This window comes from Melanerpes formicivorus, unplaced genomic scaffold (assembly GCF_026170545.1).
Source record: "Melanerpes formicivorus ecotype bairdi unplaced genomic scaffold, bMelFor1.0.p_v2 SCAF_553, whole genome shotgun sequence".
Lineage (NCBI taxonomy): Eukaryota > Metazoa > Chordata > Aves > Piciformes > Picidae > Melanerpes > Melanerpes formicivorus.
This window is the reverse complement of record NW_027142905.1, coordinates 27,501-37,243: the sequence shown is the minus strand read 5'-3', so window position 1 is coordinate 37,243 and position 9,743 is coordinate 27,501.

Here is a 9,743-nt window from a genome sequence, read left to right as displayed (position 1 = left end):
CCCCGCGGCCACGGCAGGGGTGGGGGCTCGAAGACAGCCGGCAGCCGCTTCGGTGAACGTCACCCGGGAGGAGACTGGGGCCCTCCCGGGACCGTCCCGGGAAGACGACGTTCGGCACGAGATCCCGGACGCGGCCGGACCGGCTCGAAGCCTCGCGGTCCCGGCAGCAGCCGGAGCCGCTCGCCGCCTCGGGCTCCCGGCCCCCTACAGATCCGGCGACTCGTTCACGGGCGGCGGGGGGAGGCAGTGGAGGGGGTGCGGGGAGAAGCGGCAGCGGAGGCGGAGGGGGGGGGGGCTCGAAGACAGCCGGCAGCCGCTTCGGTGAACGTCACCCAGGAGGCGATCGGGGCCGTCCCGGGGCCGTCCCGGGATGCCGGCTTCCGGCACGGGGTCCCGGCCGGGGCCGGACCGGCTCGTATCCCCGCGGCTCCGGCAGGGGGGGGGGGGGCTCGAAGACAGCCGGCAGTCGCCTCGGTGAACGTCACCCGGCCGGCGACCGCGGCCGTTCCGGGGCCGTCCCGGGAAGCCTGGAACAGGCACGGGGTCCCAGCCGCGGCCGGACCGACTCGAAGCCCCGCGGCCCCGGCACGGGGGAGGCCCAAAGACTGGCGGCAGCCGCTTCGCTGAACGTCACCCGGCCGGCGACCGGGGCCGTCCCGGGGCCGTCCCGGGATGCCGGCATCCGGCACGGGGTCCCGGCCGCGGCCGGAGCGGCTCGAATCCCCGCGGTCCCGGCAGCAGCCGGAGCCGCTCGCCGTTCGGGCTCCCGGCACCCTACGGATCCGGCGACTCGTTCGCCGGCGGCGGGGGGAGGCAGTGAAGGAGGTGCGGGCAGAAGCGGCAGCGGAGGCGGAGGGGGGGGGGGGGCTCGAAGACAGCCGGCAGCCGCTTCGGAGAACGTCACCCGGCCGGCGACCGCGGCCGTTCCGGGGCCGTCCCGGGAAGCCTGCGACAGGCACGGGGTCCCGGCCTCGGCCGGACCCGCACTGGGTGCCGCCGCCTCGGGCTCTCGGGACGGTATGGATCCGCCGACTCGTTCGCCGGCGGCGGGGGGAGGCAGTGGAGGGGGTGCGGGGAGAAGCGGCAGCGGAGGCGGAGGGGGGGGGGGGCTCGAAGACAGCCGGCAGCCGCTTCGGTGAACGTCACCCGGCCGGCGACCGGGGCCGTCCCGGGGCCGTCCGGGGATGCCGGCTTCCGGCACGGGGTCCCGGCCGCGGCCGGAGCGGCTCGAATCCCCGCGGTCCCGGCAGCAGCCGGAGCCGCTCGCCGTTCGGGCTCCCGGCACCCTACAGATCCGGCGACTCGTTCGCGGGCGGCGGGGGGAGGCAGTGGAGGGGGTGCGGGCAGAAGCGGCCGCGGAGGCGGAGGGGGGGGGGGGGCTCGAAGACAGCCGGCAGCCGCTTCGGTGAACGTCACCCGGGAGGCGACCGGGACCGGCCCGGGAAGCCATCGTCCGGCCCCGGATCCCGGCCGCGGCCGGACCGGCTCGAAGCCCCGCGGCCCCGGCACGGGGGAGGCCCAAAGACTGGCGGCAGCCGCTTCGCTGAACGTCACCCGGCCGGCGACCGGGGCCGTCCCGGGGCCGTCCCGGGATGCCGGCTTCCGGCACGGGGGTCCCGGCCGCGGCCGGAGCGGCTCGAATCCCCGCGGTCCCGGCAGCAGCCGGAGCCGCTCGCCGTTCGGGCTCCCGGCACCCTACGGATCCGGCGACTCGTTCGCCGGCGGCGGGGGGAGGCAGTGGAGGGGGTGCGGGCAGAAGCGGCAGCGGAGGCGGAGGGGGGGGGGGGGCTCGAAGACAGCCGGCAGCCGCTTCGGAGAACGTCACCCGGCCGGCGACCGCGGCCGTTCCGGGGCCGTCCCGGGAAGCCTGCGACAGGCACGGGGTCCCGGCCTCGGCCGGACCCGCACTGGGTGCCGCCGCCTCGGGCTCTCGGGACGGTATGGATCCGCCGACTCGTTCGCCGGCGGCGGGGGGAGGCAGTGGAGGGGGTGCGGGGAGAAGCGGCAGCGGAGGCGGAGGGGGGGGGGGGCTCGAAGACAGCCGGCAGCCGCTTCGGTGAACGTCACCCGGCCGGCGACCGGGGCCGTCCCGGGGCCGTCCGGGGATGCCGGCTTCCGGCACGGGGTCCCGGCCGCGGCCGGAGCGGCTCGAATCCCCGCGGTCCCGGCAGCAGCCGGAGCCGCTCGCCGTTCGGGCTCCCGGCACCCTACAGATCCGGCGACTCGTTCGCGGGCGGCGGGGGGAGGCAGTGGAGGGGGTGCGGGCAGAAGCGGCCGCGGAGGCGGAGGGGGGGGGGGGGCTCGAAGACAGCCGTCAGCCGCTTCGGTGAACGTCACCCGGGAGGCGACCGGGACCGGCCCGGGAAGCCATCGTCCGGCCCCGGATCCCGGCCGCGGCCGGACCGGCTCGAAGCCCCGCGGCCCCGGCACGGGGGAGGCCCAAAGACTGGCGGCAGCCGCTTCGCTGAACGTCACCCGGCCGGCGACCGGGGCCGTCCCGGGGCCGTCCCGGGATGCCGGCTTCCGGCACGGGGTCCCGGCCGCGGCCGGAGCGGCTCGAATCCCCGCGGTCCCGGCAGCAGCCGGAGCCGCTCGCCGTTCGGGCTCCCGGCACCCTACGGATCCGCCGACTCGTTCGCCGGCGGCGGGGGGAGGCAGTGGAGGGGGTGCGGGCAGAAGCGGCAGCGGAGGCGGAGGGGGGGGGGCTCGAAGACAGCCGGCAGCCGCTTCGGTGAACGTCACCCGGCCGGCGACCGGGGCCGTCCCGGGGCCGTCCGGGGATGCCGGCTTCCGGCACGGGGTCCCGGCCGCGGCCGGAGCGGCTCGAATCCCCGCGGTCCCGGCAGCAGCCGGAGCCGCTCGCCGTTCGGGCTCCCGGCACCCTACAGATCCGGCGACTCGTTCGCCGGCGGCGGGGGGAGGCAGTGGAGGGGGTGCGGGGAGAAGCGGCAGCGGAGGCGGAGGGGGGGGGGGGCTCGAAGACAGCCGGCAGCCGCTTCGGTGAACGTCACCCGGGAGGCGACCGGGACCGGCCCGGGAAGCCATCGTCCGGCCCGGGATCCCGGCCGCGGCCGGACCGGCTCGAATCCCCGCGGCCCCGGCACGGGGGAGGCCCAAAGACTGGCGGCAGCCGCTTCGCTGAACGTCACCCAGGAGGCGATCGGGGCCGTCCCGGGGCCGTCCCGGGATGCCGGCTTCCGGCACGGGGTCCCGGCCGCGGCCGGAGCGGCTCGAATCCCCGCGGTCCCGGCAGCAGCCGGAGCCGCTCGCCGTTCGGGCTCCCGGCACCCTACGGATCCGCCGACTCGTTCGCCGGCGGCGGGGGGAGGCAGTGGAGGGGGTGCGGGCAGAAGCGGCAGCGGAGGCGGAGGGGGGGGGGCTCGAAGACAGCCGGCAGCCGCTTCGGTGAACGTCACCCGGCCGGCGACCGGGGCCGTCCCGGGGCCGTCCGGGGATGCCGGCTTCCGGCACGGGGTCCCGGCCGCGGCCGGAGCGGCTCGAATCCCCGCGGTCCCGGCAGCAGCCGGAGCCGCTCGCCGTTCGGGCTCCCGGCACCCTACAGATCCGGCGACTCGTTCGCCGGCGGCGGGGGGAGGCAGTGGAGGGGGTGCGGGGAGAAGCGGCAGCGGAGGCGGAGGGGGGGGGGGGCTCGAAGACAGCCGGCAGCCGCTTCGGTGAACGTCACCCGGGAGGCGACCGGGACCGGCCCGGGAAGCCATCGTCCGGCCCGGGATCCCGGCCGCGGCCGGACCGGCTCGAATCCCCGCGGCCCCGGCACGGGGGAGGCCCAAAGACTGGCGGCAGCCGCTTCGCTGAACGTCACCCGGCCGGCGACCGGGGCCGTCCCGGGGCCGTCCCGGGATGCCGGCTTCCGGCACGGGGTCCCGGCCGCGGCCGGAGCGGCTCGAATCCCCGCGGTCCCGGCAGCAGCCGGAGCCGCTCGCCGTTCGGGCTCCCGGCACCCTACGGATCCGCCGACTCGTTCGCCGGCGGCGGGGGGAGGCAGTGGAGGGGGTGCGGGCAGAAGCGGCAGCGGAGGCGGAGGGGGGGGGGCTCGAAGACAGCCGGCAGCCGCTTCGGTGAACGTCACCCGGCCGGCGACCGGGGCCGTCCCGGGGCCGTCCGGGGATGCCGGCTTCCGGCACGGGGTCCCGGCCGCGGCCGGAGCGGCTCGAATCCCCGCGGTCCCGGCAGCAGCCGGAGCCGCTCGCCGTTCGGGCTCCCGGCACCCTACAGATCCGGCGACTCGTTCGCCGGCGGCGGGGGGGAGGCAGTGGAGGGGGTGCGGGGAGAAGCGGCAGCGGAGGCGGAGGGGGGGGGGGGCTCGAAGACAGCCGGCAGCCGCTTCGGTGAACGTCACCCGGGAGGCGACCGGGACCGGCCCGGGAAGCCATCGTCCGGCCCGGGATCCCGGCCGCGGCCGGACCGGCTCGAATCCCCGCGGCCCCGGCACGGGGGAGGCCCAAAGACTGGCGGCAGCCGCTTCGCTGAACGTCACCCAGGAGGCGATCGGGGCCGTCCCGGGGCCGTCCCGGGATGCCGGCTTCCGGCACGGGGTCCCGGCCGCGGCCGGAGCGGCTCGAATCCCCGCGGTCCCGGCAGCAGCCGGAGCCGCTCGCCGTTCGGGCTCCCGGCACCCTACGGATCCGCCGACTCGTTCGCCGGCGGCGGGGGGAGGCAGTGGAGGGGGTGCGGGCAGAAGCGGCAGCGGAGGCGGAGGGGGGGGGGCTCGAAGACAGCCGGCAGCCGCTTCGGTGAACGTCACCCGGCCGGCGACCGGGGCCGTCCCGGGGCCGTCCGGGGATGCCGGCTTCCGGCACGGGGTCCCGGCCGCGGCCGGAGCGGCTCGAATCCCCGCGGTCCCGGCAGCAGCCGGAGCCGCTCGCCGTTCGGGCTCCCGGCACCCTACAGATCCGGCGACTCGTTCGCCGGCGGCGGGGGGAGGCAGTGGAGGGGGTGCGGGGAGAAGCGGCAGCGGAGGCGGAGGGGGGGGGGGGGCTCGAAGACAGCCGGCAGCCGCTTCGGTGAACGTCACCCGGGAGGCGACCGGGACCGGCCCGGGAAGCCATCGTCCGGCCCGGGATCCCGGCCGCGGCCGGACCGGCTCGAATCCCCGCGGCCCCGGCACGGGGGAGGCCCAAAGACTGGCGGCAGCCGCTTCGCTGAACGTCACCCGGCCGGCGACCGGGGCCGTCCCGGGGCCGTCCCGGGATGCCGGCTTCCGGCACGGGGTCCCGGCCGCGGCCGGAGCGGCTCGAATCCCCGCGGTCCCGGCAGCAGCCGGAGCCGCTCGCCGTTCGGGCTCCCGGCACCCTACGGATCCGGCGACTCGTTCGCCGGCGGCGGGGGGAGGCAGTGGAGGCGGTGCGGGGAGAAGCGGCAGCGGAGGCGGAGGGGGGGCGGGGGGGACGATAGTGGCGGGGGGCGGGGGGTGCTCGAAGGCAGCCGGCAGCCGGTTCGGTGAACATTCGCCGGGGCGGGGGGGCGACCTGTCCGTGCCCGGGGCAGCCCCGGGAAGCCGGCAGCCAGCACGGGGGTCCCGGCAGCACCTGTTCCCTGCCCTGGGACTTGCCGTGCCCGGCGGCCGGTTGCCGGGTGGGGGGAGCGATGAGAGGCGGGGCGCAGCGGCCGGGGCAGCGCCGGGCCGCAGCGGGGGGCTGGGCGGGTGGGGTAGGCGTCGAGCGGCAAGCCCTCGGCTGCAGCGAATGTTCGGCGGTGCGGGGCGGGGGGGGGACGGGACGACACGTTGGGGGCGCCGAGTCCGAGCCACCCCCGGCCCCAGGGGCGGCCGGAGGGGGAGGCCGGTGCCTGGCCCTGGGAGCTGCTGGGCGCCGGATGGCCGAGGGTGCGTCAGAAGCCGCCCGAGCGGTCGAGCAGGTCCTCCAGAAAGGCCTAGGGTGGCTTCGAGGGCCCCGGGAGCAGTCGAGGGAGGCCTCCAGGCAGGTCTGGAGTGGATGGGAGGCCTTCCAAAGCAGACAAGGGAGGCTGCCAGCGGGGCCTAGGCTGGCACTGCAGCCTGTAAATGGTTGGGGGGGGGGGCCTCTGGTGCGGCCTGGAGTCTCTGGGTGGCGTCCAGAGAGGTGCAAAAGATCCTCTGGTGCGGCCTGTGGTGGCGGAGAAGCCTGCAGAGCGTGCGGGGGAGGCTTCTGGTGCGGCCTGGGGTGGGTCGGAAGCCTGCAGAGCGTGCGGGAGAGGCTTCTGCTGCGGCCTGGGGTGGCTGAGAAGCCTGCAGAGCGTGCGGGAGAGGCTTCTGGTGCGGCCTGGGGTGGCTGAGAAGCCTGCAGAGCGTGCGGGGGAGGCTTCTGTTGGGGCCTGGGGTGGGTCAGAAGCCTACAGAGCGTGCGGGGGAGGCTTCTGGTGCGGCCTGGGGTGGGTCGGAAGCCTGCAGAGCGTGCGGGAGAGGCTTCTGTTGGGGCCTGGGGTGGCTGAGAAGCCTGCAGAGCGTGCGGGAGAGGCTTCTGCTGCGGCCTGGGGTGGCTGAGAAGCCTGCAGAGCGTGCGGGGGAGGCTTCTGCTGCGGCCTGGGGTGGCTGAGAAGCCTGCAGAGCGTGCGGGGGAGGCTTCTGCTGCGGCCTGGGGTGGCTGAGAAGCCTGCAGAGCGTGCGGGGGAGGCTTCTGGTGCGGCCTGGGGTGGGACGGAAGCCTGCAGAGCGTGCGGGGGAGGCTTCTGGTGCGGCCTGGGGTGGGACGGAAGCCTGCAGAGCGTGCGGGAGAGGCTTCTGGTGCGGCCTGGGGTGGCTGAGAAGCCTGCAGAGCGTGCGGGAGAGGCTTCTGGTGCGGCCTGGGGTGGCTGAGAAGCCTGCAGAGCGTGCGGGAGAGGCTTCTGCTGCGGCCTGGGGTGGCTGAGAAGCCTGCAGAGCGTGCGGGAGAGGCTTCTGCTGCGGCCTGGGGTGGCTGAGAAGCCTGCAGAGCGTGCGGGAGAGGCTTCTGCTGCGGCCTGGGGTGGCTGAGAAGCCTGCAGGGCGTGCGGGAGAGGCTTCTGCTGCGGCCTGGGGTGGGTGGGAAGCCTGCAGAGCGTGCGGGGGAGGCTTCTGGTGCGGCCTGGGGTGGCTGAGAAGCCTGCAGAGCGTGCGGGAGAGGCTTCTGCTGCGGCCTGGGGTGGCTGAGAAGCCTGAAGAGCGTGCGGGAGAGGCTTCTGGTGCGGCCTGGGGTGGCTGAGAAGCCTGCAGAGCGTGCGGGAGAGGCTTCTGCTGCGGCCTGGGGTGGCTGAGAAGCCTGCAGAGCGTGCGGGAGAGGCTTCTGCTGCGGCCTGGGGTGGGTCGGAAGCCTGCAGAGCGTGCGGGGGAGGCTTCTGCTGCGGCCTGGGGTGGGTCGGAAGCCTGCAGAGCTTGCGGGGGAGGCTTCTGGTGCGGCCTGGGGTGGCTGAGAAGCCTGCAGAGCGTGCGGGGGAGGCTTCTGGTGCGGCCTGGGGTGGCTGAGAAGCCTGAAGAGCGTGCGGGAGAGGCTTCTGGTGCGGCCTGGGGTGGCTGAGAAGCCTGCAGAGCGTGCGGGAGAGGCTTCTGCTGCGGCCTGGGGTGGCTGAGAAGCCTGCAGAGCGTGCGGGAGAGGCTTCTGCTGCGGCCTGGGGTGGGTCGGAAGCCTGCAGAGCTTGCGGGGGAGGCTTCTGGTGCGGCCTGGGGTGGCTGAGAAGCCTGCAGAGCGTGCGGGGGAGGCTTCTGGTGCGGCCTGGGGTGGCTGAGAAGCCTGAAGAGCGTGCGGGAGAGGCTTCTGGTGCGGCCTGGGGTGGCTGAGAAGCCTGCAGAGCGTGCGGGAGAGGCTTCTGCTGCGGCCTGGGGTGGCTGAGAAGCCTGCAGAGCGTGCGGGAGAGGCTTCTGCTGCGGCCTGGGGTGGGTCGGAAGCCTGCAGAGCGTGCGGGAGAGGCTTCTGCTGCGGCCTGGGGTGGGTCGGAAGCCTGCAGAGCTTGCGGGGGAGGCTTCTGGTGCGGCCTGGGGTGGGTCGGAAGCCTGCAGAGCATGCGGGGGAGGCTTCTGCTGCGGCCTGGGGTCTCTGGGTGGCCTCTAGAGAGGTGCAAAAGACCCTCTGGGTTGGGCTGGGGTGGCTCTTGGACCCCTGCCACACAGTGGAGAGAGGCCTCCGGCCCGCCACCTGTGTCCCTGTGTGCCTGAGTGCCTGTGTCCCTGTGTCCCTGTGTCCCTGAGTGCCTGAGTGCCTGTGTCCCTGTGTCCCTGTGTCCCTGTGTCCCTGTGTCCCTGTGTCCCTGAGTGCCTGAGTGCCTGTGTCCCTGTGTCCCTGTGTCCCTGAGTGCCTGAGTGCCTGAGTGCCTGTGTCCCTGTGTCCTTGTGTCCCTGTGTCCCTGTGTCCCTGTGTGCCTGAGTGCCTGTGTCCCTGTGTCCCTGTCTGTGTACCTGTGTGCGAGAGTGTCCGGCACGCCACCCAGCGGCGGCGGGCAAGCAGGTAGGCGGGTGGGCGGGCCGGCGAGGGCCAGTGTGAGTTTGGGGGGTGGGAGGGGAGGCGGCAGCTGGAAGCGTCAGAGGAGGGGGCGTGGCTCCGGCTGGCCCCGGGAGCAGGTTCCCGGGACCGGGACCGGCTGGACCCGGCGGGTGGTTGATCCCGGGGCGGGGGGCAGAGGCGGCGGGAAGCGGCAGCTGCGTGTGCGGCGGGGGGGGTGGAGGGCGAACCGCGGCGGGAAGCGGATGCTTCAGAGCAGGTTACGGGGGCGGGGACGGACGACACCACCTGTCCCCGCCCCGGGACGGGCTGGACCCGGCGCCCTGGACCCGGCGCCGTGTACCCGCCGCCGCCCCCGCCGCCGCCCCCCTCCGCCACCCCGGGACCCCGACGTTTTTTGGCGCCCGCGCCTTTTTTTGCTCCCCGCCTGCCCGCGCTGCCCCGGGCCCTCCCCCGGGGCGGGGCGGGAGGGAGGGACGGACGGACGGACGGGTAGCCGGGGATCTCCGAGCGCGCGCCACCAGACCGAGGCGGGTCCCGGCGGCGGGCGGCGGCGGCGGCGGCGGCGGCGGCAGCAAGCGACGGCGGGGGGGGCAGGCTAGGGAGAGAGGGGGAGCGGCATGCGGTAGGGCTGGGGGGTTTGTTTCGGGGGGGAGGGGTGGGGGGGGGGTGGCAGCGGTCAGCGAGAGCGGGGAGAGGGGGAGCGGCATGCGGTAGGGCTGGGGTGTTTCTGGGGTGGGGGCGTTGGGGGGGATTAGCGGGCGGGCGGGCAGCCGAGCCAAGCGGCAAGCCGGGGGGCGGGCGAGGGCGGCTTTAGGGCCGGAGGAGCGGAGCGCAACCTCCCCCGTGCAGGCTCCAGCGTGGAGAGCAGCAAGTTTTTGGGGACGGGGGACGACGGACGGGAGGGGCAGCGGCGAGAGGCTAGCTGCGGCAAGGGGCACCGGCACGGCCGCCCTAACAGCGCCGCCTCGGTCGCAGGGGTTAGAGAGCAGCCGGGCAGCCCGGGAGGGAAGCGGCAGCCCGCGAAGGGGGGAAGGGGGGGCTCCGCGCAAACCGCTAACGGGAGCCGGGGGGTGTGGGGAGCTGGGGGTGGCAGCAGCGGCAAGAGGCAACGTCGGGAGGGGGGGCTCCGCGCAAACCGGTAACGGGGGCCCGGGGGTGTGGAGGGGGCGGTGGTGGCCGCGGCGAGAGGCAACGGCAGGCGGGGGCGCTCCGCGCAAACCGGCAGCGGGGGGGGGGCGGGGGGTAACGGCAAGAGGCAACGGCGGGAAGGGGGGCCTCCGCGCAAACCGGCAGCGGGGGGGGGGCGGGGGGTAGCGGCAAGAGGCAACGGCGGGAAGGGGGGGCTCCGCGCAA